Here is a 25,854-nt window from a genome sequence, read left to right as displayed (position 1 = left end):
CCTTGTGGCAAGACTGTTGAAGGTTTATAATAATACGTTTCTTGGTCTAGAAGCCTGAGGGGATTACTTATCTTATCTCTAATTAATGTATCATAAAACATATACTATATCAATTAATCATTCTCAAGACAAAGGAGCATTGTATCAAAAAAAAAAAAAAAAAAAAGACAATGGAGCATTCAAAGAGTGTTACCTACCACTTCGGGGCTTTTCCAATCAACCACCAGGCACTAGTGTTCTCAAATGGCAACCCGCAAGACGGAGTCAAGATTTTTCTTTAATGATACATGAAAAATAAAATTAGTATTTATTCCTATTAACAAAATATAAACAAATATTTAATAAATTTTTACTCAATCATCTCCATTTGTAATATATCATAATGGAATTTGATTCTTTTTTAGTACTAAATATTGTAACAATTTCCTTTCAATGTACAAGATCAAAGAATTTGTTTTAAGTTCATCTTTGATTTTGTTGCAAAATGTTAGGACATATGTGATTGATGTTAGGAACATATGTTTATGTAATTGGTTAATCCTTTGACAAAACGCACTTTACTTATAATTGGGTAGATCTAGGATATGTTTAATATTTCAAGGAATAAGGTTTTAAGTTCAAGTGTTAAAACCATGCAAGTCTATCCAAGAATCAAGTAAGGAGGTGCTAGATTTTAAATCTCGATAGCTAGCTTGACAGCTAGTATCTATCGAGGTTTAAAAGCTGCTAAAGCCCGTGACTCAACAGCTATCTCGATAGATGGCTATCTATCAAGCTTTATGAAACTCAATTTTTCAGATCTGTTTTTCATCCAATCCGGGAGTATGCGTTTAGGCTTTCTTTTCTCACAACTCTAAACATATATAAGGATTATTTTAAGGGCCGTCACAGGTTGTACAATTGCAAAAGAGTACAATTCCACAACTGTGAAGAAAAATGTGACCGGAAACCTAGTTGTCCTAGTTCATCTTGAAGAAGCTGCTGTGTTTGTACACTGTAGGGTTTTGTAACCAAGCAACTTTGTGATCTTTATCTGTTCATGAACTGAAGAACTTTGTAGCCAACATCCTTCTCAAGTTGGTGATCAAGTCGCATACAAGGATTCGGGCATCTTTTGGTTAGTCACATACTGGGAGTCATGCAATACAAGAAGAGATTGTCACTACAAAACAAGTCCAATTGGGTATTGGTGTAAGGGTTCAACTGTAGGTTGATATAAGATACTGTGATTCTTTTACTTGTAACCGCTTGTTTTGATAATAGTGGATTCTTGAAAATGGTGACCTTAAAATCACCCGGTGGGGTTTTTGTTGTGTAGGTTTTCCCCATTCGTAAACAAATCACCGTCTCATTTAATTTCCACTGCATATTTAGTCATTTGGTGATTTGTTTGTGCTGTCACGTATTTTGTATGTTAATTTGATTAATAAATTAAACTTGACTAATTAATCAATTAATCTATTACAAGGGATCAATACGTTTTTGGCCTATCACAAAACCTAATTTCAACAATCTTCATAATTGAAAATTCTTTTTATGATTGCATTAAAAAGAAGAATAAATAGAAGCAATTAATATGGCATGAAACATGAGAGTAGAAAGTTATAATAATTATCATCATTGTATACCCAATATTCCTCTTACCAATAAACCAATTAGTGTTGTCATGTATTTAAAAAAAAAAAAACCCAAACACATAGGCAAAAAAGAAAAGAAAAAAGAAGCACTCATATACATTAAGTGATATATATATATTGAAAAGGCTAGTTTTTAATTATGACACACACATAAATAATATATATATAAATATAAATATATATATATATATATATATATATATATATGTTAAGATACAAATGAGAAATGTTATATTCAACACTTGCACAATAAATTTTAAATGACAAGTTATTATTGGCTATTACTGATGAGTAAAAAAGTAATTTCAATGTCAGGTTTAAATTAGAACCAATAATAACTTACTACTTATCATTTATTGTAAAAATATGTTCATCGTTAACATTTGAATTTATATAGAACAAACTCCCAAATAGATGAAGATAATTACAAACTTCCTATAATCTGTCAATAAAACTAATCCTAATCCAACATTTTCACAACTGATCATAGGTACGTTGTTAATTGTTGTTGGTTTTAATTTAAACCTATTACTGAAATTACTTTTTTGCTCCAATAATAACAACTAATAACAACCTGCCACTTAGGATTTGTTGTAAAAGTATTGTGAAAAATGTTATAGACATAGCATTTCTCTTAACATATTTATCCAATAATAACAAAATAAATTGGGCACATAATCTTCCTTTTCCACAAAGTGCTTCCCTTTGGTGGGTTAAATGTCATTAATTTGTTAAGAATTCATTCTTGAAACTTATTTTTTGGCAAAGACATACATACTAGTTGAATGATGTAGAGTTACAGAGGTTTGAGTTTTTTTTTTTTTTGTGGTAAAAATGCAAAATTGACCCTCTAACTTTCACATTTTTTTCATTTCAGTCCTCTAACTTTCAGTTTTGTCAATTCAGTCCTCTAACTTTCAATTTTTGTCAATGCAGGGCTCTGTTACATGGTTGTTAGTAGCTGCCGTTAGAACCACTGAAACAATGCTGTTTTGCACTTTTAAAAAAAAAAAATTTGGAATTAAAAGAAAATAAGAAAAATATGGAAAATAAAAGAAGAAGAAAACATTGAGAGGAACCAAGAAATGACTCCAGGGGAGCAAGGGTTGGCAGACGAAATTCTTCGAGCAATCGACGACGCAATCGAATCGACTACCAAGAAATGACGCTCTGACGACTTTGTGGAATCATCAAATCCCTAAAGAAGTAAAAGTTGGCGGTTGCCAAGATCCATAGTGGCTCTCTTCTTTTTTGCCCTTTTCTTAGAGGGCCAGTTTTACATTTTTGCCCTTTTCTTTTTTCATGTTCATACTCGTCGAACCTTCAAGACCTTTCTACTACTCTTTAGTTCCTCGGATTTCCTATACCTGCCAATATTTTGTGAGCCTACATTGTCATTGCAGCTATACTTTTCATGGTTAGCTTTGCATGTTCTCTTCTTCTCTATATGATGCATACATATTGAGCTTGTTAAATAACTCGATCATTTTCTCCATGATCTATTGCACCTGCTTCTAACGATAGAGGAGGGAATTAACTTTTTGTTCCAACTGCTTCATTGGCTGATCTATAACATGCTGTGATGCCAATTCTTAAGGATCCAATTTTGCTATTGGTTGCTTTGAGTGAACTACTTGCTGTTATACAAGACAAACTTCCAATTATATAAAGATATATACTAACTTCCTATATAATTTATTAATAAAACTAATCCTAATTCAAAGTCGTCTAACTAATTCTAACCCAATATCATTTATTTGAATAAATAAATTTGGACCGGAAATGATTCCTATATATTGATAGTGATAGCAGTGTATATATGGCATTTCCGTAACATGTATCCTCCCCTCACATGGGGGTCCAATTCAAAGTCGTCTAACTAATTCTAACCCAATATCATTTATTTGAATAAATAAATTTGGACCGAAAATGATTCCTATATATTGATAGTGATAGCAGTGTATATATGACGTTTCTGTAACATGCATCCTCCCCCTCACATGGGGGATGTGAGGGGGAGGATGCATGTTATGGAAACACAACGTATTTTCTGATCTATAACCTTCTGTGATGCCAATTCTTAAGGATCCAATCTTTGTTATTGGTTGCTTTGAGTGAACTTGCTGTTATACAAGACAAACTTCCAATTATATAAAGATAAATACTAACTTCCTATATAATTTATTAATAAAACTAATCCTAATTCAACGTCGTCTAACTATTCTAACCCAATATCATTTATTTGAATAAATAAATTTGGACCGGAAATGATTCCTATCTATTGATAGTGATAGCAGTGTATATATACCATAGTCATAGCGAGATAATATTAGTTAGTGTTAGGATTGGTCTTCAGCTTAAGTCCTAATTTCATAAAAGGAAAAAAAGAAAGGCTTAAGTCTTAATTGTATAAAATATTAGTATAATGGCATAAGAAAGTATTAGTATTTTTTACAATTAATTCTTGAAATCTTTTTTTTTTTATTTTGAGTAAAAATTCTTGAAATCTGACTATTAAGCTATTGATTTTTCTTAATAGTCCATACCAAATCCAAAGTTTTCAAAATGCAGCTGCCATTTTCTTTAATTATAGTACTTTAATTACATCATTTAAATTCAGAAACAAGGACTTGACTGTATTTTTTTTTTTATACAAGATATAATTTCTACTCTAGCCTAATCTAAGTGTATATGTGTGTGAAGCTCATTCCTAGAGACTTGAACCTCGGCTCTTGCCCCCCACACCCCACAAGCATTTATACTTGTGGAGTGACCATTGCACTAAGGGTGCGCGGTGGTGGACTTTGACTGTATTGAGAGTATAGTTTTTAATTGTTAGTTCAAACCATTTAACATTATTTTTATCCGATAGGAAAAAAAAAAAAGAGAAAAAAAAAAGAAGAAGAAACACTCTTGCCTATTTTTCAATCTATGATGTCATACACTTTGTTGCCAAAATAGGGTTTTGCCCCTTTCAGCCAAACTTTCCAGCAAAATACCCCCTATCTGAAACTATTTAGGGATATGCTTTTATTTTGAAACTTGAGTTTTAGAAAATCGAGTTTCAATAAAAAACTCGTTTTGGAGAAAATCGAGTTGTTTGAAAAAATCTGCATGGAACTCGAGGTTTTTATTTTTTATTTTTTTTAAGTTTGATTGCCTATAACTCGATTTCTACCAAATTGAGTTTTTCATTGAAACTTAATTTTTAGAAAATCGAGTTTAAAACAGAAGCATATCTCTAAATAGTTTCAAACAATGGACATTTTGTTGGAAAGTTTGGCTAAAAGGGGCATATCCCCATTTTGGCCTACACTTTGCCTGAATGGAACTTGAGTTCCATGCAGTTTTTTTTTTTTTTTTTTTTTAAGTTTCATTGCCTATAACTTGATTTTCACCAAATCGAGATTTTCATTGAAATTCGATTTTTAAAAAATCGAGTTTAAAACAGGAACATATCCCTAAATAGTTTTAGATAAGGGGTATTTTGCTAGAAAATTTAGCTAAAAGGGGTATATTCCCATTTTGGCCTACACTTTGCCTATATAAAGAGCCACTATTTCTCTCCATAAGAACCAATCCTAAGTTCCACCTATACTACTGGCATCTGCTACTCCTCCTTAGTACTATAGCAAAAGATGTGGTCAGTAGTTTGGCTTTCTGTCACTAGCTTACTTATTGTGATTGCCACACATTGGCTTTATAGGTGGAGGAACCCTAAATGTAGTGGAAAATTACCTCCTGGCTCTATGGGCTTTCCACTTATTGGGGAGACCCTTGGTCTTCTTGCGTCAAGCAAGTCGATAGACACACCACCTTTTATCAAGAATAGGATGAAGAAGTAAGCCCACAATAACCCATGCAGTGATTTTTTGCATCTCATCTAATTTGTTTTTCACATTTTTGTTGCAGACTTTCCATTTCCCCATCTCTTTTTAGATATGGGTCATTATATTACACAACCACATGCATTTTTGTTGGTTTTCATTTTGATAACTTATTTTCCTTATTTTTTTGGGTCATTTTAGATATGGTCCAATATTTCGAACAAGCTTAGTAGGACGACCAGTTGTGGTATCATCTGATCCTGAATTCAATTATTATGTTTTTCAACAAGAAGGAAAATTGGTTGAAAGATGGTATATGGACTCCTTTGCAAAAATTCTCCACCAAGAAGCAGCAATAATTAATGCTCATAAAAATGTTCATAAGTACCTTCGAAATGTAATCTTGGGTCATTTTGGTCCTGAGGCTCTCAAGGAAAAGATGCTGCCACGGTTAGAGGATGCAATAAATAAAAGGTTACATGGTTGGTCCAAACTACCCAATTTGGAAGTGAAAAGCAGCACATCAGCGGTAAGCTTATATAATTGATCCTAGTAATTATTTTAAATGGAACTTAAATTTTAAACTTCCAAGATATAACCTTTTCAAGAGGTACAAAATAAATGAGAAAAAGTAGATAAAATTGTATATAGGGACCTATGGTCTATATATAAATAATCTTAAAATTTTAGTTATTTTCATGAAACAATGGTAAATATTAAAACATTTGAGAATACATTATTATGATCATTATGGGTTCCGTACTCTCCAAAAACTTGATGCCACATACAAACACACACACATTATAATGGTGTCCCACCCATTTTTAGTTGCTAATGAAGCCTGAAAAAATTGTTTTAAGGATCATTATATGTTCCTTCTTAGAATTTTGAGTACTTGAAGTTGAAGTAATTACTACAAAATACATATTTTTCTTTCTTTAACAACTTATTTGTTGATCATTTGAAGATGATCTTTGATTTTACAGCAAAGCAATTATTCAGTTTTCAGGCAGACAAATCAAAGGAAGATATTTGTGGATCTTTTACTAACTTCTTGCAGGGACTTATGTCATTCCCTATTAATATCCCCGGTACTGCTTATCATAGGTGTCTACAGGCAATTTCCTCAAACTTGATCCTTATAAATTTCAAACTCTAAAACGTCCTTCTCATATTATATCTGAATATAATCTAATATATTTATTCAACTGTCATACAGAACCAGAAGAAAGCAATAAGCATAATAACTAGCGAACTAGAAGAGAGAAAGAGTAATCCAGAAATTCGCAAAGGAGATTTTCTTGATCAGATTCTGGCTGACATGAAAACAGAGACGTTCTTGACAGATAAATTCGTCATCTACATGATTTTTGGGCTTCTCCTTGCCAGCTTTGAGACCATATCGTCAACTCTTACTTTAGCCATTATGTAAATTAATGACAACCCAAAAGTGATACAAGAATTAACGGTTAGTGACACAAAGAAGTTCCAAAATTTTACATATCATAGATTTAGAAGAAGCTTTTTTGGTGTTTAAATGTTAATATTACTTAATATATATATATATATATATATATATATATATATATATATTATTCTTAGGATGAGCATGAATCAATTCTTAGAGCATCCACAGCAGTGGAGCTAAAAAATTAGCTTTTTAGCTTCACCAAAGGTTACTTTATCTATTTTACCTATACATATCTACACATATACTGCAGCAGTGGATCTATTTTAGCTTTCAACACAATAAAATAATATAAACATCACAATAAAATAATATATCCCACAACTCAAAAAAAATTCATACAACCAACCACAACCACCTTTACCATCAGCCACAGTCACAACCACCACCACCACCACCACCAGTAGTCCACAGCAGCAAAAAAAAAAAAAAAAAAAAAAAAACCAACCGAAATCTCCAATCTTTTTCCTCAACCCAGACCAAACAAAATCACCAATTATAAACAAAATAAAAATCATCAATCATAGAGCTAGGCTTCGGTGAGGAGGACAATGTTGGCGTGGGTCTGATTGGCGGAAGAGAAGTGGATTGAGGCGGAGGTCTGATTGGCGGATTGGCGGTGAATTGGCGTTGGGTGAACATTGAGAGTGAAGCTGATCGGCGTGGGTCTGATCGGCGGTGAGCTTGCGTGGAGCTGAATCGGCATGGGTCTGATCGGCGGTGAGCTTGCGTGGAGCTGAATCGGCGTGGGTCTGATCGGCGGTGAGCTTGCGTGGAGCTGAATTGGCGTGGGTCTGATCGACAGTGAGCTTGCGTGGAGCTGAATCGGCGTGGGTCTGATCGGCGGTGAGCTTGCGTGGAGCTGAATCGGCATGGGTCTGATTGGCGGTGAGCTTGCGTGGAGCTGAATCGGCGTGGGTCTGATCGGCGGTGAGCTTGCGTGGGTCTCAGCTGATCGGCGTCGGCGTGGGTCTCAGCTGACGTTGAAGGCGGCGTCGGCGGCGGTGAGCTTCAGAGAGTGATTGTGAAGAGAAAGAGAGAGGAGCGAGTGAAATGGAGAGGAGAGAGTGAAATGGAGCTTCAGAGAGTGGGTCTCAGCCGAATAATTTTTTTTTTTTTTTTTTTTATAACTTTCAGCTACAGTGCTCATGTATTGATACATGAGCACTGTAGCGCAAAACTAAAATTTTTTAGCTTTGCCTCCACTACTGCAGGTGGGTTTTTGGGGTTTGAGTGGAGCTAAAATAGTAATATAGCTATTTAGCTCCATTGCTGTGGATGCTCTTAAGAACAAAGAAGATGTCAATTCTGGACTTACATGGAAGGAATACAAATCCATGACTTTTACTCATAATGTGAGTAGATAGATACTCTCCCTTTATTTTCAGGCGCACAATCTTTCTTTTTAATTTTTAACAAAAGAACTTCAAGCTATTGGCAACAATTCTTACAATCCAATGAATTGGAACATATAGGTTATCAATGAATCGCTTAGACTTGCTAGTGTTGCTCCCGGGATTTTGAGAAGAACCCTCCAAGACATTCAAGCAAATGGTAAGTTCAAAATCAAATTGGTTGACTTGTCAACATATTTTGTCCTTTTTCTTTCCTCTTTTTTTGGGGTGTTGGGATAGCCAAACCAATAAAAAGCGAAACATTTAATACAAAAACTATTTGTTTCCATGACTTTTTATGTTATATTATTTTGTTATTGGACCTGTTAATAGATGTTTTTAGAACTTTTATTGAAAAATGATTTTAGAAAAGTTTTAATACTAATTTTATGAGAAATATAAAAAAATGTAAAAAGAATTCATTATATTTTTTTCCCATAAAAAGCTTCTAAAAATGTTTTTTAAACTAATATTTTTAAAACATCTGTTAGCTTTTTCCCCGTATTAAATAACTAGTTTTTATTGTTGCAAAGTAATAAGTTTGTTGCACTTCGAAAGTGCTTAATAATTACTCTCAGAATGGGAGCTAGTATCATTGTAATTAGTTGTCTTAATTGTAATGCAAGTCAGAGAATATAAGACATGCACGTTCACTATGAAATAAGTTGAGAATAATAGGAGGCACGTTGACTGTAGGATATACAATTCCAAAAGGTTGGGCACTTATGGTAGTTCCATCCGCCCTTCAACTAAACCCAAGCACTTATGAGGATCCTCTTACCTTCAATCCATGGAGATGGCAGGTGGGTTCGTTTTTGTTTTGTTTTTTTCCAAGTCAAAATCTTGATTTACTCATCATGGACTAATTAGTTTTGGTGGGAATCCTTAATCTTTATTCCTATATTTGACTAATCTTTCATTTCATTATGGGATTAAAGAACATCTCAGAAAATGTGTCAGCAAAGAATTTCATACCATTTGGGGCAGGCATGACATCGTGTGCAGGAGCCGAGTTCAGCAAAGTTCTAATGGGTGTTTTCTTTCATATCTTGGTCAACAAATACAGGTTCTTTATTTCTTATTCTTACATGCATTTATACAGCAGTTAGACAAATTGAACAAAAACTGATTTTTATTTTGTTAATTTATTGTATTTGAATTATGGCTGATTAAGGATGACTACAATCAAAGAAGGAGAGGTGATTCGATCCCCTGCTTTGGGATTTGGAGATGGTTTTCATATTCAGTTTTCAGCAAAGCATGGATGATTTATTGAGCTTAATACCGGATCTCGACATTTACTATAGAATAATAAAAAGATCCCTAGTAAAAAAAAATCATCGTTTCCATGTATTATTAAATGTTAATAAAGTTGACGATGTTGGTCATACTTTGTCTTTCACTTACACTAAATAAAAGAATTTCTTTTAGTATTTTAAATTAAGCTCTCGGTCTCTGTATGTTTACAAGAATGAATGTGTGCCTGACCGTATATTTCATTAAATGATTTTTTTTTTTTTTTTTCTCTACTAAATCCTCTTACAACGTGAAGGAGGTAGTCTTTGGTCAGAAAAATACAATTTATGCAGTTATAAATAAGAAAATACTGCAGTCATACGTGTGATGCACAAGCAGTGCTATAACATTAATAAAAATAAATAAATAAAGAAGCAATGTTATACCCTTCCCAGACCAACAAAATGAATGTTCCGTGGAATGCTGGATATATATGATCAATTTTTGTTTTATTCGATAATTACAAATGATGAAGAGAAGATTAAAACATTGGACGTAAACATAAAAAATGTGACTTTGGCCAAGGTTTTGATAGGATCATTACTTGTACGCTTGTTGTGACTTTCCATCCAAATAAAATCGTACTTTCTTTCTATGAGTAGTAGCAAAACTTCAGCTCAAACTTTGGCCAAGGCTTCGTAAAATGGGGGAAAATTTAGTGAATAAGTGATTTTGATTGCTCTTTAAAAAAAAAAAAAAAAAATGTTACGAGTCATTAAGCTTTCCCATATTTGACATAAGACTACAATCTATGGAAGCCTTTGGGAATTAGGGATACAAGATGTTGTAGCACGCAAGAGAAGAAATTTAAGATAGTTAATTACTGTATTAATGCAAGGCACGTGGTCGTTATTCAAACATTTGGACTTAGCTCTAGAATTTGAGACTTACAGGCGGCTAGGTCAATGACATGCCTAAGTTACAAATAAAATATGGAAGACCTCTTCCTTTCCTTTCTTCCACTAAAAAATAAAAATAAATTAGAATTAGGAAAACAAAAATGTCTCTAATGTATCTGTTCCAGAACTATTCTTATCACAACTTCTATCATACATTTGTTTTACAACTATTTTACATAATAGACTACGAACTTTGTCACATTAGAGCTATGAAAAAGTTGTCACAAAATGTTATGGTCTTAGATTTTTGTCCAAAAAAAATATATTATATCCCACTCTTTTTTTTTTTTTTTTTTTTAAGACTTCATCTATTTTATAAGTAAAAAAGGTGAAAAAAATATGTAGCAGTTGAAATTTTGTAATTGGTGTAATATGAAAGGTAACGCATAAAATTTGTATTCATGGATTGAGATTGTACGGTGCAATATCTTTAAGAGAAGTGTTACGTCCACAACATTTTTATAACAAATCATAAGTAATTAGTTGTTATTAGTACAAATTTGAACCTAACACTAAGATTACTTTTTTGCCCCAACAATAACAACCACTAACAACCACTAACAACCTGTCACTTAGGATTTGTTGTGAAAATATTGTGGACATAATATTTTCTTGAAATTACCTTTTTTCCCACCAATAACAAATAGTAACAACTTGTTATTGGATATTTTTTAAAAAAATATCATTTTTATTTTAATACTCATTTATGTGAATTGAGGAAATCAATTAAGTGTACAACTATTTCTAAATTATTATATGTTATAATAAGCTACTATATATATACTAGCATTTACTATTTGGTTAAATAGAAAGTCAAAACAGTTGGCAATATTTGAAATAGAGCAAGACTTAAGTACAGTACTTAAGTGTTGTTCCTTATATTCTTTTCTTAAAATTCTGTCATGTGGCTTTTTTTCCCATAGGATGAAAGTGTAATTTTTAGTTAAGTAGTCACTTGGTAGAATTTTAAGAAAAGAATCTAAGAAACAGCACCTATGGTACTGTACATAAATTTTGTCCTTTCAAATATATATTTTGAAACTTTCTAAACAGATTTGTAAAGTTCAGCCACGTTATGGGCTATTGACTATCTATTGATTCCAATAGCTTTATGACCATTTAAATGATAGAGAAATGTTTTATTCACAGTATTTTCACAACAAATGCCTAAGTGATAAGTTCTTATTGGTTGTTATTATTGAGACAAAAAATAATCTCAATGGTAGATTCAAATTTGAATCAATAACAAATAAACCACCTATGATTTATTGTAAAAATGTTGTGGATGTAATACTTCTCTAAATGATATTAAACATTTTTTTTCTTTGGCTAGGGACTAGTTACATGTCTGGCTATTATATATACTAGCTTTTAACCTTCACTATGTGCGGGAACCTTTTTATGTATATTTATTAGAATTTTTTTTAATAATATTTAAATACATTTTTACTACGTACTAAACACAACACATATCTCCATTTACAAATCTAACTAAAACCACCATAGGCAGATACCAAAAACTAATTTAACCCAAATCTAATAGAAAATACTCAAAACGAAATTTATTTTAAACCCAATACCACAATTAAAACCAAATCTAACTCAAATATCTAAATCTAAAGCAATCCAACCAAGTGCATTTGAGGATGCTGATTCAGCATCAACTAACTTTTTTTTCTTTTGAATTCCAATGTGCCTCTACATTGCTTTTTGTGTGGTTATGTGCTCAATGCTCATTTCATATCTCAGTTGTTCTTTTTGTTCTTGCTCCTTTCCAATCGACCAAATATCGTTTCCCCTTCTTATTTTCCTTCTATCATGTCCCTTTTGTGAGGAATAAATATAGACCTATGTAGACTCCGTTCAACCCCAACATTTATATACTGCACAAAGTAAATGTATTTTAGAAGCTTGATAAGAAACTATAAAATTTAAATTAAAAAAAAAATCATAAATGCATATAAACCACAAAGTTTGATCATAATCTACAGTAAATAGTACACCAATTGTTTTTTTTTTTTTTCATACATAGATTCATTGCGTTATTGAAAGTGTATGGGGAGTTGTAACAGCAGGGCAGAATATGAAATTTCAAAAAAGTGTACCCATATCTCCTTGCAATCAAAATCTATTGCAAGTTGGACTACAAATTTGGTTATACAGAACAAAGTAAGTTTTCTTATACATTCACAAACTTATATGCTTCTAATCCAAGTAATTAAAAAACAATTAAAAAAATATAACAATAAAGAAATGTTAGATCCAGACTGAAGTTTCCATACAAAAAAAAAAAAGAAAAAAAAAACCCTTTAAGTAATACATGAATATTAACAGAAGTTCAAAACCCTATAAAAACTCAAATCTCTTAAAACAGTACATCAATATAAGAAATTTTAGTGGTTTATTCTATCGAGACACAAAGTTAAAAGTAACCTCCAACTTTTTATAGCTTATCCAGACCTTCAAATGCTTTCATATGTCTATAAGTCTCTCATCAAGCTCTCTGATCCGTTCAACCAAAAAAATGGTCATTGCATCTAAAAAATTTTGATATATCAAGTGAAAAAATAAATTAAACAATAAGACAGCCCCTATATAGGGCACATAAATAAATGAAAGAAGGAATACATTCTGTGCATTTTGAGTACTTATTTTTTTATATATAGTGAAATTTGTAAGAGAGTTGAGAGTAAGATAAAAGAATATGTGTTGATGAGAAAAGGAGGATCAGAAAACCAAAATATCAAACTGTGGCCTGTAATCCATCATAGAACAAATATTGGAGTATAAAATCTAATCTTATTAGATGATAAGTTTATTCACTTATGCAAACCTGTATGCAAAAACCAAGTCCAAGTTCAATACCACTACCACCACCAAATTAGTAAAAATCTCCAATGTAACCTTAATTGTACGGCAAAATTTCTGCTTTTATATATAGTATTAGATATTAGATTAGATATGATATATGATATATATATATATATATATATATATATATATATATATATATATATATATATATATATATATATATATCACTGTCTAAATCTACAATAACTTCCTTTTGATAAATAAAAAAAAGCACAAAATAATCAAATGCAGACATGTGCTATATTTATAAAAGAATACCAACGTAAAAAGAAAAAGTAGCACCCGCTTAAACCTTTCCTTAGTCCAATCAAATGCAGACATGTGCTATACTATTATTATTTTTATTTTTTAAGGAATTCCTACCAAACTACATGACACAGTGTAAGAATTAAAGGGAATAAACTTGATGGCATCAGAAAAAGGAAATGAACATGGAATCAGAACAAAAGTTGTTATAGATTACAAATACTTGATGCTGTAGCGAAACTGAATTGGATTTGATCATAGCTAATCAATTCTCAAGCAGCACCGAATTCCATAACGGAAAAATGAAATATCACCTTGCCAGCATGGATATGACAATTTTATAGAACCCAGGGATAATGCCATCCATCACCATGTAACTAAAGCCTAGTTCACTCACACCACATGGATCCTCGGCTAAAATGTTGATGTTATTCTTAAAATTTTTCTCCCACAATAATAGCTTACTGGCATCAGGGGCATCTATGTAGTCCGAGAATAATACAAACCCTAAAAGAAAAGCATGGTAATTGCAAACTACATTAGGTCGAAATCCAAGTTCAAAGTTGAACATATAACTTGCAGCATGGTTAGAACTTAAAAGTAGAGTGGAGAAACATACCATCACCACCACACACACATACACACACACCCCCACCAAAAAAAAAAGTAAAAAGTAAAAGAAAAACAGAGCCAACAACTTACAATTAGATCTAAAAAACTTTTCCTAAAGATAGGGAAAAAAAAATCAACATACTTATCAGTTTAACAATGCACAATATATACACATCTATGATACATATCCTAATTCCGGCAAGACTCAATTTATTCACATATAACAAAGGAGTGATTTCTGTAATCAGTCATCTAAAATGAGTTGCCATCTTCTTCCATACTAAATTGTACAGAGTCACTGATATTAAATCTTAGAATTATTAATTACAGATGCACTGAATTAAGAAGCCTAGCATTGAAAAGGAAAAGAATAAAACCATAAACATTTACATTTGCTAAAGAAATAGAAAGGTCAAACAGAATTGAATATTGCAGAGAGAAAAAAACAGAGAAATCCACAAATACCGAAAACTGGAATGAAAGACAACACAAACCAAAATTTAAAAAACAGGTACAGGGAAACACACAATCAGTAAAAATAGAAATGCTATAAACCACAAACCATTTCGATTTTCCTTTTTTTCTATGTCTTTAGTACCAACTTTCATGACTCTTCTCAATTTTTTTGGATTGTGTTATTCAATTCCTTTTGCTTTAAAAAACACAACTGTTGGGTCTCAACAACATACCAATGGACCACAAATATTCATTTAGGAATTTGAAAGTAACTCAAAAACATCAAACAAACGTATAGTAAAAGACAAATAGTAACAATGAATGCAAATATTAATTTCATTACAATTCAAAATTTATTTTTTCTTATTTAAACATGATAAGTCACAATTCGAATTGAGTCATGTGAGTTCATATGTAAAGAGAACACTTCAATATTTGCATTCAGTAAGGATCTTAATTCTAGCAAGAACCAAAGAAATTAAAATCTAACTGTACCTTTTAATTCTCTTATTACAGAAGTCCCAATGTCTTTATCTGGCACAGGGAAACGGTATTCTGCAACTGGAGGGAGAAATAGAAGAAAAAGAAAAAAACAATTTAGAAATTAATTTCAGTGGCAAATGAAGAAAAGAAAAAAAATGCCAAACAGGAACAAAATTCTAACCAAAAAAACAATAATCAACAAAACAAAACCCAAGAAATTGAAAAAAATAAATGGGAACGAAGAACTCTCTCCTTCTCTCTTATTTCTCTGTTTTTGCCCTCTCCAAACCTAAATCATATATAACCCCAAATTTCAAAAAATCAAATCAAAACCTAAAGTTACCCAAATACCTAAATAAAAATCAATCCAACCAAATTTCTCAAAACTAATTCATATTTCATACCCATACCCAGATCTAAGAAAGAATGGAAAAAAAAAAAAAAAAACTTACCGGTGGTAGTTCTCTCAATGTATGTCGCCTTCTCATCTCTATATCGCAAGGTTTATTTTTGTTCTCATTCTCTATCTCTGGATCACAAGCATCGGTGTTAAGAAAATTGCAAAGGAAGCGAAAAGAACTCTCTTTCTCGGCCTCTCTCTATTTCATCGCCCTTCTCTCTATTTCTCTTTCTTTACTCTGGATCTCTCTCTCTCCTTTCTCCGTGCAGCCATCTTTGTTTTTTGTTTTTTTTTTTTTTGGGAAAAGAGAGTGCTACAGAGAGCTTATATCCTTAAAGTAGTGTAAGCGCAAGAATAATCAACAAGGTAGCTGGACTATTGTATCATAGGACAACGTGCAGAAATTATTTGTCAAATTACAGCAAATAAACAGTAAACAACGCAATTTATCTCAAGATAGTGACTTAGTGCATGTCTCATCTCTGTCACCTGTTTTGGTATATCATTTTTGTGTAAATTTCAAGGAAAAGCCAAAGAATATCTCTCCTTTATTTCTAGCACTTGTCATTTAAGATTTGTTATAAAAGTGTTGTAGATAAAAAATTTCTCTAACTTTAATGTTTGTCATTAAATAACCACTGCCCCGGCTTGCCGGTTATTGTCTGGTCGTAAAATCCTTAAATCTACGATTGTACCAACCTACCAACAGCAGTTGTTTATAAATAAATAAAAACAGCAATTTTTGGTCTTTACCAAAGTCAGATTGTGCCTAGACTATGAGGTTTATGGGTTTCAACTTTGGAGACAACCTTTGACAAAGTTGGTGAAAAAATAACATGAGGGATTGTTCATGTGAAGCACAACACGATGCTTTGTTGGAATTCCCGGAATTCCGCACCATTTGCAAGATGGGCATGACAGAAAATGATTATGAAGTGATAATTAAGATAATTTTATGGATTTATTGTGTATACTTTAACAGGTTGATGGGGCTCATGCATTAGATTGTTTTCGTACTTGGGATGTCATATAAGTCTTATTTTGTAAATGAGAAGAGGATATATTTGCTAGGATTTTAATATTTATTGAAGAAATTAATCCTTGAATCTTTGACCAAGTAAAATTGAATCATATATATTGAATAAATGAAAGAATAGTGAAAAGAATTGAATTTAACTATGTAAAGTTGTAATTTACAACTATTATGTGTTGGCTTTAATTCCATGCCAAATTTGATTGAAATTTTGTTCAATCTTTTGTACCCTGTATTTTATGTAGGATTTATTTGTAAGGGTTATATGTGTGAGAGAGAGAGTATGAAAACTTAAGGCATCTATTAAAGACAAAAGGAGTTTTCACTAGTAGCTCGCGATTAGCCATCTCGCAAAGTGATGCATGTGCCCCACACATGACTGGAATGCGAAGAGTTAGGACAGGATGGAAACAGTTGGTTTTTGCGAGTGTTTTGCGAGTTAGGCCTCCCCATGAGATACCCGTGAAACAGTTTGTTTTGCTATTTTGTTATATCTGCTCCACTACATCCTCATACACACTATGTATACCACCATTACCCACATATTGAGTAGAGAGCTTTTCAAAGAAGAAAACCCTAACCATAAACCCTTGAGAGTGTGAGATTGTCATACCCACAATTCTCTACAGCATCCATTGTGGTTTTCCTCTACTCCTACCTCTCCATTTCCAAATCCTTGAGACGTTGATAGCCCAAACACTTACCACACTCATACTAAGTGTCTAGTGAGGTTTTGGTGCTACTAGAAAGCATTGGAAGAAACCAAGTTTTGGCGGATGCAATCGAGCGCATTGCGGGATCCGGAATGTTAGGACATATGTGGTTCACTTGTTAAGAACATATGTCATTTTTTTTTTATGTAATTGGCTAATCCTTTGACAAAACGCACTGTATTTGTATTTGGGTAGATCTAGAATGTTTTAATACGTCAAAAAACAAAGTTTCAAGATCAAGTGTTAAAACCATGCAAGTCTGTCCAAAAAACAAGTTGAAGAAGTGTTTGTCATTAAAGCTCAAGAGCTACATCTATCGAGCTTTAAGAAGCTATTTCAGCCCCGAGGCTCGATAGCTGCTCGACAGCATCTCGACACCTCTAGCTGTTGAGGTTTAAGAAAAACAGTTTTTCAGATCTGTTTTAATTCCAATCCGTGGATATGTCTTTGGACCTTCTTTTCTTATAACCCTAAATATATAAAAGGATGATTTTAAGGGCCGTCAAAGTAGACACAAGTTGCACAAGTATTGAGCAAAGTCTGTTCAAGCAATTGTGACCGGAGACAAAGTTTGCCCTAGTTCATCTCTTTGTGAAGAAGCTGCTGTGTCTTTTCACCATAGGGTTTTGTAACCAAGCATTTTCTTTTTCTTCATTGTGAGGATGAACTGAAGAACTTTGCAGCCAATATCTTTCTCAAGTTGGTGATTGAAGTAGCGTACTGAGATCCGCGCAATTGGTTAGTCACGTACTTGGAGCCGTGCATTGAAAATGAGAGATTATCACTACAGAACAAGTCCAATTAGGTATTGGGGTAAGGGTTTAACTATAGGTTGGTGTAAGGTATCGGGATTCCTTTACTTGTAATCGCTTGTTGTGATAATAGTGGATTCTTGGGAGTGGTGACTTTGAAATCACTTGGTGGGGTTTTTGCCTTGGAGGTTTTTCCCATTCTTAAACAAATCACCGTGTTAAATTTATTTTCCGCTGCACTTTAGTTATTTGGTGATTTGTTTGTACTACCACACGTTTGTATGTTAAACTGGTTAATTAATTAAACTTGGCTAATTAATTAATTAATCAATCACATGGGGTCAATACGTTTTTGGCCTATCAAGTGGTTTTAGAGCGGGCACACTCTGATTAGGATTTAACCTTTACTGTGAGATCCATTGACCCCTATTGTCATAGAAACTCTTGATTTTTTTGATTTGCATGATCTTGTGTTGAAAGATGATGATGATATTCAAGATGCCTATTGCAAGCTTTATAATTTTTGTATGAAATCTCTTGAATGTTCTACAAAATTAAAAGCTAAATTTAAAAGGATTAAGCTTGAAAAAGATGATTTGATTGCAAAATTGGATGAAGTAAATAATTTGAATGGGAATTTTAAAAATCAAATTTCATCTCAAGTGGCCAAATTAAAGGTTTGGAAGAGCAACTAGTTGAAGTTAAAACTAAAGTTGAAAAATTAACTAGTGCCAAACTTGTTGTTGAGCCTAACTCAAAAGAGAAAGATTTTTTTATTCCTCCATTTAAAAGGAATAAAGAAGAGTTGAAGGCTAATATTGCTAGGATAGACAAAGGTAAACAATCTGATGTTAACGCTGAAATTCTAAACTTATGTCTAAAACTTCTCCTAGGTTTAATAAAAATTCTGAATTTGTCCCCACTTATCATCATTGTCATATTGTTGATATTAGGCCAAATTGTCCCAAGTTGAAGTCTCTATCAACCTCTAAGGTTAGATTTACTTCTAGGAAGTATAGTAGTTCTAAAACTGTTCATGTTTGTCACCATTATGGTGTTTCCGGACACACTTGTCCAAATTGTTTCAAGTTGTTTCCTCATAAGCAAGTGTCAAATAGGTCTCATCCTTTCTCTAAAGGCTCTGTACCTATTCTTGGTGAGTTATAAAAAGCTTTGAGCCTTTTAACTCAATTTCAAGAGAATCTTAATTCTTCTATGTCCTTAAGTAGACATACTAGGACACGTGCATTTCATCTTCATGGCCAAAGTCTCATGCTGTGTGGGTGAGAAAGGAGTCTAAAACTTAAATTTTTTTTTTTTTTGTTTTTGTTTGTCCTCTACTTTAATTCTTTCTATCTAAAGTAGGACTCTCTTTGCTTGATTTCTTATCTGCTTTTGGAATCATACTTTCATGCATTTGCATTTTTCTTTCATGCTTTCATGCATTTGCATCTACTTTTATGCATTGCTTTGTTTAACATGTTTTTGTTTGTTTGTTTTCAGTTTTGCTTTGTTTTGTTTAAAAAAAAATTGAAAATTTTGAAAAATACAAAAATAGTGTGTGTATATGTACATTGGTTCTTGTGAACCTTAAAATGGCCATTGAAATAGAGTTTTCTAAACTTTGTATCGTTTGTAGCTTAGATGAGCATCTTTATGCACAACTAAGCAAGTAAGCTTTGTGGCTCTTTGTTTGTGATAAGTAAGGTTAAGTAATTCACTTGTACTTAACATTCGTATCACTCTTTTTTACGAGAAGGACTAGAAAATCCTAAGAGAAAGGCATATAAATAACCATCTCACCACTGTTACCCGCCAATCATGATATAACATCTGTATGCTTTGGCATAGCAAAAGTGCAATGTCAATGACATTTGTGTGCTGCGGCATAGCAAAAGTACAATGTCAAAAAGTTTAACATAATTGGGTATTTCTTTTCTCTCTTTTATATACCCATGCATGATTTGCTTAATAAAAAGAAAAATATGCAAAGAAAATAAAAGCAAAAAGAACAAAATGCTTTAAAACATGATTGCAAGCGTGTTTTCTAGGAGATGTGGGAGTTATAGGATGTACGTCAAAGGTGATAGTCCCCATCAAACAGTTATAATTGTGTGTGAGTTAAAGTGATTTTCTCATATCTCAAATCGTCATAACATTGAGACACTTATGTAATCTCGCAATGTTTTTCATTCACACACAACATGCAATATTCTTTGCTACTCTTGTTACATGTGCAGGTACAGTGTGATTTGGCCATCACAAGGTTTACATGTGTTGATGTATGCTCACTACACTGTCTTAACTTGTTTTTGAAATATAAAATTAGTTAGACTTGTTTAGTGTGTGTGTGTGAGCTTTTGGGAGCTAATTTCTTAACTCTTTGTTAAGAGAGATGATTTTGAGGGGTTAAAATGTTGGTTGGATCATTGGCTAAGTTGCATGTTTGATTGCATTCATATCTATGTTTTTCTCCTTTTTTGAAAAACTATTTTTAAGCCTTCTCTATACCTTCTCGACACCTCTCGATACCTGGCTTATCTGTCGAGCTTGTCTGTTGTATCTTATCGCAATCTCGACACCTCTCGATGGTTGGTGGATTGATCGAGAAACCTCCTGACCTCTCGATAGCTTCTTGACAGCTTGTGGACCAATAGAGAAACCTTCTGACCTCTAGATAGCTTATCGACTCCTTGTGGATCGATCGAGCTTCTTTTGTGTGTCTTATATTTTGTTCCTCAACACCTCCTCGATAGTTGCATCTGTAGACGCTTGTGTTCTCAACACCTGTCTAGATACCTCTCGACACCTTGATCTGTTGAGATTTACTGAGGTTCTATATATAGGTTCTCACGCGATCTGGACTTCATTTTCTTGTTCTCTCTCGATCTGCCTGCGCCTATTCAACTGGCAAACACTCTCTTCCCTTTCAAAACCTTCAACCCACGTGATTTTCGGCCTCTCTTGCTTCAAATCACTTGGTATGATCTCTCTTTCTCTCCTTCCTCATAATCCTTTCATGCATTCATACCTAGGTTTTGAGTTTCTAAAAAATTTTGGGGTTTTTCAAAATTATTGAGTTTTGTAAAATTTTTGGGATGGGTTTTTACCTAAATGAGTTTTCAATCTCATGCATTGCATTCCATGAGCATTATAACTGTATTATCATGCATTTAGATGTGTGCAATTTGATTGTGTGCTGGTAGGATTGGATTGGGCTAAGCCCATGAGGTCTTTTATATTGCATGTTCCATTGTAATGCATTCTTCATGCATACGTTCTTTCCTTACAATATACTTGCTATATTTGAACTGTGTTGGAACTTTTTTGAGTGTTTCTTTCTTCCCCCTCTCTCTCTCTCTCTAGTTCACATTAGTGCATCAATGGCACCAAAACGTAAGTTTGCTTTGTCCCAGAACCCTTTTTGTTCTAGGGCCTCATCGTCTTCTAATCCTACTCCTTCTTCTGTTAGGTTCTGTGATGAGAAAGCCTAAAAGAACTTCTTGAAGAACTTCTCTAAATGAGGTGTTCATTCAGAACGCCAAGTTGTTTTGTCGGATTTCGTCGACACTGACCTTCCCGATGTCATTCATAAATGGGAATGGGAGTCACTATGTGACGTCCCAGTCACATGTCTTTCTGTGCTAATTTAGGAGTTCTACTCCAACATGGATGGAACTGATACTTCAATAGCTCTCTTTCATACTCGCGTTTGAGGTACGCATATTGTAGTCACATCGGAGTTGGTATCCGATGTGCTTCGTGTTCCAAGGGTTGCGCATCTTGACTACCTTAGTTGTGAGCTTCTATGGACTATGTCCAAAGACAAGATGATCTCTGCAATCTGTGAGCTCCCAGCTAATTGGGGTGAGCATCAGTTTACATCATGTAGACCTTTTGCTAAAGGTCCTAGATTCTTGAACATGATGATGGCTTTTGTGTTGTATCCTCTCTTTCACTACAACTCCATTACAGAGTCTCATTCTCATTTTCTGTTGTCCCTTCTTCAGGATCTTTCTATAGATTTTGCTTCACACTTCATCATTTCTATCATCGATGTGTATAGGGATACGGCAACCCGTGATGTGCTCATCTTTCCTTCTACTATCACGCGGATCTTACGCCATTTTTCTGTTCCTTTTCCCTCTTTTGACCATTTCTCCGTCATGTGTGTCATTGACTACGCTACCATTAAACGGAGTGAGGCGGAGTTTCGTTCGTGGCGGTTTGGTTCAGCAACTCCTCCCACTCTTTCGGCTCCTTCTACCTCTGCTCCCTCTTCTTCAGCGGGAGGTGTGACTTTTGATGCGATCATGGTGCAGCTTCAGCGCATGGATGCTCGCCTTGATACACTTTCTACGAAGTTGTATTAGGTGAACACCCGTGTTGGTCGTATTGCTAGATGGCAGGCTCGCCTTAGTGGTTTTGTGGAGTCTCCCTCTCCTTCTCATAAGGCATTCGAGACACCTGATGATGGGTCCGGCGATGATGATGATGAGGATGGAGATGTTAGCTCTTCCAGTTCTCATGAGATGTCTACTTGACACTCTTACCCTTTGTCACTCGTGACAAAAAAGGGGAGTAGTTTTGGATATGAGAGTAGTCTTGGATATGAGAGTAGTCATTCTTAGGGGGAGAGTTAGGACATAGGAGTTTTTGTTAAGAGGAGAGTTAGTTTGTTTTTGAGGGATGTAGTAAGGATTACATGTATCTTTTCTTTTCTTTCTTGTTGGAGATACATTGTTCTTGTACCTAGGTCTTGTGACCATTTTTACATACATGATGCTTATCAACTGATATATATGATGATGATGTATGCTTACCAAGTGGTATATATGCTTATCAAGTGGTCTTTTCTCTCTTTATACACATGATTCTTATATTTGTATGCAATCTATTATTTCTGCTTCACACAAAGATGCCTTGATATGTTTTGTTTAAAGTGTTTCAGAAATACAAGTTGTCAAAGTCTACTTGTCCTGAACTCTCTTCTTGCAAAGTTTTTCAAGAGTTTATGTTATGATAGATTTTATTGTATTCAACAAGTGAGCATGAGTTGAGTGTTTTATAACTTCTCTCATATGTTCATTTACTTGTTGTGGTTTTGTCACGGATTGCCAAAGAGGGAGATTGTTGGGACATATGTGGTTCACTTGTTAAGAACATTTGTCATTTTTTTATGTAATTGGCTAATCTTTTGACAAAACGCACTTTACTTGTATTTGGGTAGATCTAGGATGTTTTAATACGTCAAGAAACAAAGTTTCAAGATCAAGTGTTAAAGCCATGCAAGTCTGTCTAATAAACAAGTTGAAGAAGTGCCTGTCATTAAAACTCGACAGCTACATCTATCAAGCTTTAAGAAGCTGTTTCAGCCCCGAGACTCAACAGCTGCTCAATAGTATCTCGACACCTCTAGCCGTCGAGGTTTTAGAAAAATAGTTTTTCAGATTTGTTTTGATTCCAATCTGTGGATATGTCTTTAGACATTCTTTTCTCATAACCCTAGACATATAAAAGGACTATTTTAAGGGCTATAAAAGTAGACATAAGTTGCATAAGTATTGAACAAAGTTTGTTCAAGCAATTTGTGACCGGAGACAAAGTTTACCCTAGTTCATCACTTTGTGAAGAAGTTGTTGTGTCTTTGCACTATAGGGTTTTGTAAACAAGCATTTTCTTGTTCTTCACTGTGAGGATGAACTAAAGAACTTTGCAGCCAACATCTTTCTCAAGTTGGTGATTGAAGTTGTGTATTGGGATCCACGCAATTGGTTAGTCACGTACTTGGAGCCGTGCATTGAAAAGGAGAGATTGTCACTACAGAATAAGTCTAATTAGGTATTGGGGTAAGAGTTCAACTGTAGGTTGGTATAAGGTACTAAAATTCCTTTATTTGTAACCGCTTGTTGTGATCATAGTGGATTTTCAGGAATGGTGACCTTAAAATCACCCGGTGGAGTTTTTGCCTTAGAGGTTTTCCCCATTCATAAACAAATCACTGTGTCAAATTTATTTTTCGCTGCACTTTAGTTATTTGGTGATTTGTTTGTGCTATCACGCGTTTGCATGTTAAACTGGTTAATTAATTAAACTTGGCTAATTAATTAATTAATCCATCATAAGGGGTCAATACATTTTTGGCCTATCACGGAAAGCTAGACAAGACATAGTTCCGAGAAGCCTTGTTGGAGTAGGAACTTGAAGGGCTCAGGTGCACTAGGTAAATTAGGCTTGGAGGGTCTCTTGCTATTTGTGTATCCCAAATTATTATGTAGTGGATCGCTTTACCGCTTGGAGGTAGTCGAAGAGGTTTTTCGCCAAGTTCTTTGGTTTCCTTTTTGATAACACATCGGCATGTTATCTTGTGTTTGCATCTCTCTTCTCTAATCTTTTAGTTTTCATTTTACTGCTATGTTTTGTTGAATATGGGTTAGAGTAGTTTTTTTGTTTGTTCGCTCGCATTTACTCTATTCCACACTTACTTTAAGTTAAAGTAAAATCAACCGAGCCGTAATTTTTTAATTTGGGGTCTAAACAGCTCTTGTGTTTTTAACACAAATCTGAGCTTTCAATTGGTATTAGAGTGGGTGCACTTGCTGTGGTTTCATTACCTAAGTGCGATCGAAGACCCTTTTGTGATGGATCGGTCACAATCTGTCAATGCTCCACCATACTTTAATGGGAGCAACTATGCTTTTTGGAAGGTTTGTATGAGGGCATTCCTTTGTGCTATAGATGAGTTCGTATGGGATTCCGTTGAGAATTGGTATGTTAGACCCATGACAACCAAGTCCAAATGGGACAAGACAACACTTGCTTTGGAAAATGCCAATAGCAAAGCAATTAATGCTATCTTTTGTGGTGTGTCTACTGATGAATTTCACAAGATATCGCATGTGAAGACCGCCAAAGAAACTTGGACGATTCTTGAGACTACCTATGAAGGTACCAAGAAAGTTAAGGACACATTGGATCTCTTCAAACATATGAGCTGGGACTGCCTTCTCTCAAGCCAAGCAAATCACTTGCTCTCAAAACCATTAATGAGAGAATGAATGTCTCTTCCAAAGAAGATAATATGGAGAAAGAAGTAACATTCCTTGCAAAAAACTTCCAGAAATTTTTGAAGATGAAGAACAGTGGGAAGTCTTTCAACAAAGGAAAGTTTTCAACATCCAAAGGTGGTAGGAAGGAGTTCAAGAAGAAAAATGGGAAGGACTCCCAACCCCCCAAAGAGTTATGTGCTACAAATGCAATGGCCATGAACATTTCAAGAAAGAATGTCCAAACTACTTGAGAGGGAAGGGTAAGGTATTTTCCACTACTCTTAGCGACTCCAAAAGCTCAAATTCAGACACAGAAGAAGAGTGTGAAAGTGACGGGAACTATAGGGCCTTCATGGCAATTACCTTCGTTGAATCTAAGGATGATTTGAGTAATTTGGTGAATGAACTTGGTGAGCATTCCGAGGGTGAGGAAGTTGAAGAATCGGAAGATGAAGATGTATGCCAAAATGAAGGTGAGAGCAACCTTCAAGAAACATATGATTCTTTGCTAGAAGATTGTGGAAAATATGCCAAGGTTGCAAACCATACTGTGAGAAAGATGAAGAAGATTGAAGAAGAGCATAAGTGTACTCTTGTGCAATTTAAAGAGACAAAATGTGAAGTAGAAGGACTCAAGGGAGAGCTGGTTCAAGCTTACTCTAAGATCAAGTTTCTTGAGCTTGAAATAATCCAAGCTAATGTCAAGGTTGAGCAT

General features: G+C 33.9%; 1 long non-coding RNA gene and 1 pseudogene across 1 annotated transcript; one reads left to right on the top strand and one right to left on the bottom strand.

The window, feature by feature from the left end:
- The first annotated feature begins 5,275 nt into the window (after positions 1-5,275).
- Positions 5,276-9,657, top strand: LOC142633413 (beta-amyrin 16-alpha-hydroxylase CYP87D16-like; annotated as a pseudogene).
- A 2,400-nt stretch (positions 9,658-12,057) lies between these two features.
- On the bottom strand, positions 12,058-15,830 carry LOC142637334 (uncharacterized). The gene is made up of 3 exons (XR_012844607.1): positions 15,645-15,830; positions 15,205-15,270; positions 12,058-12,404 (listed from the first exon to the last, which is right to left on the bottom strand). It is a non-coding gene; the product is annotated as an uncharacterized LOC142637334 (long non-coding RNA).
- Between the last annotated feature and the right edge of the window lie 10,024 nt (positions 15,831-25,854).

Source organism: Castanea sativa, chromosome 5, assembly GCF_040712315.1.
Source record: "Castanea sativa cultivar Marrone di Chiusa Pesio chromosome 5, ASM4071231v1".
NCBI classification, from domain to species: Eukaryota; Viridiplantae; Streptophyta; class Magnoliopsida; order Fagales; family Fagaceae; genus Castanea; species Castanea sativa.
This window is presented reverse-complemented; position numbering and strand designations above follow the sequence as displayed.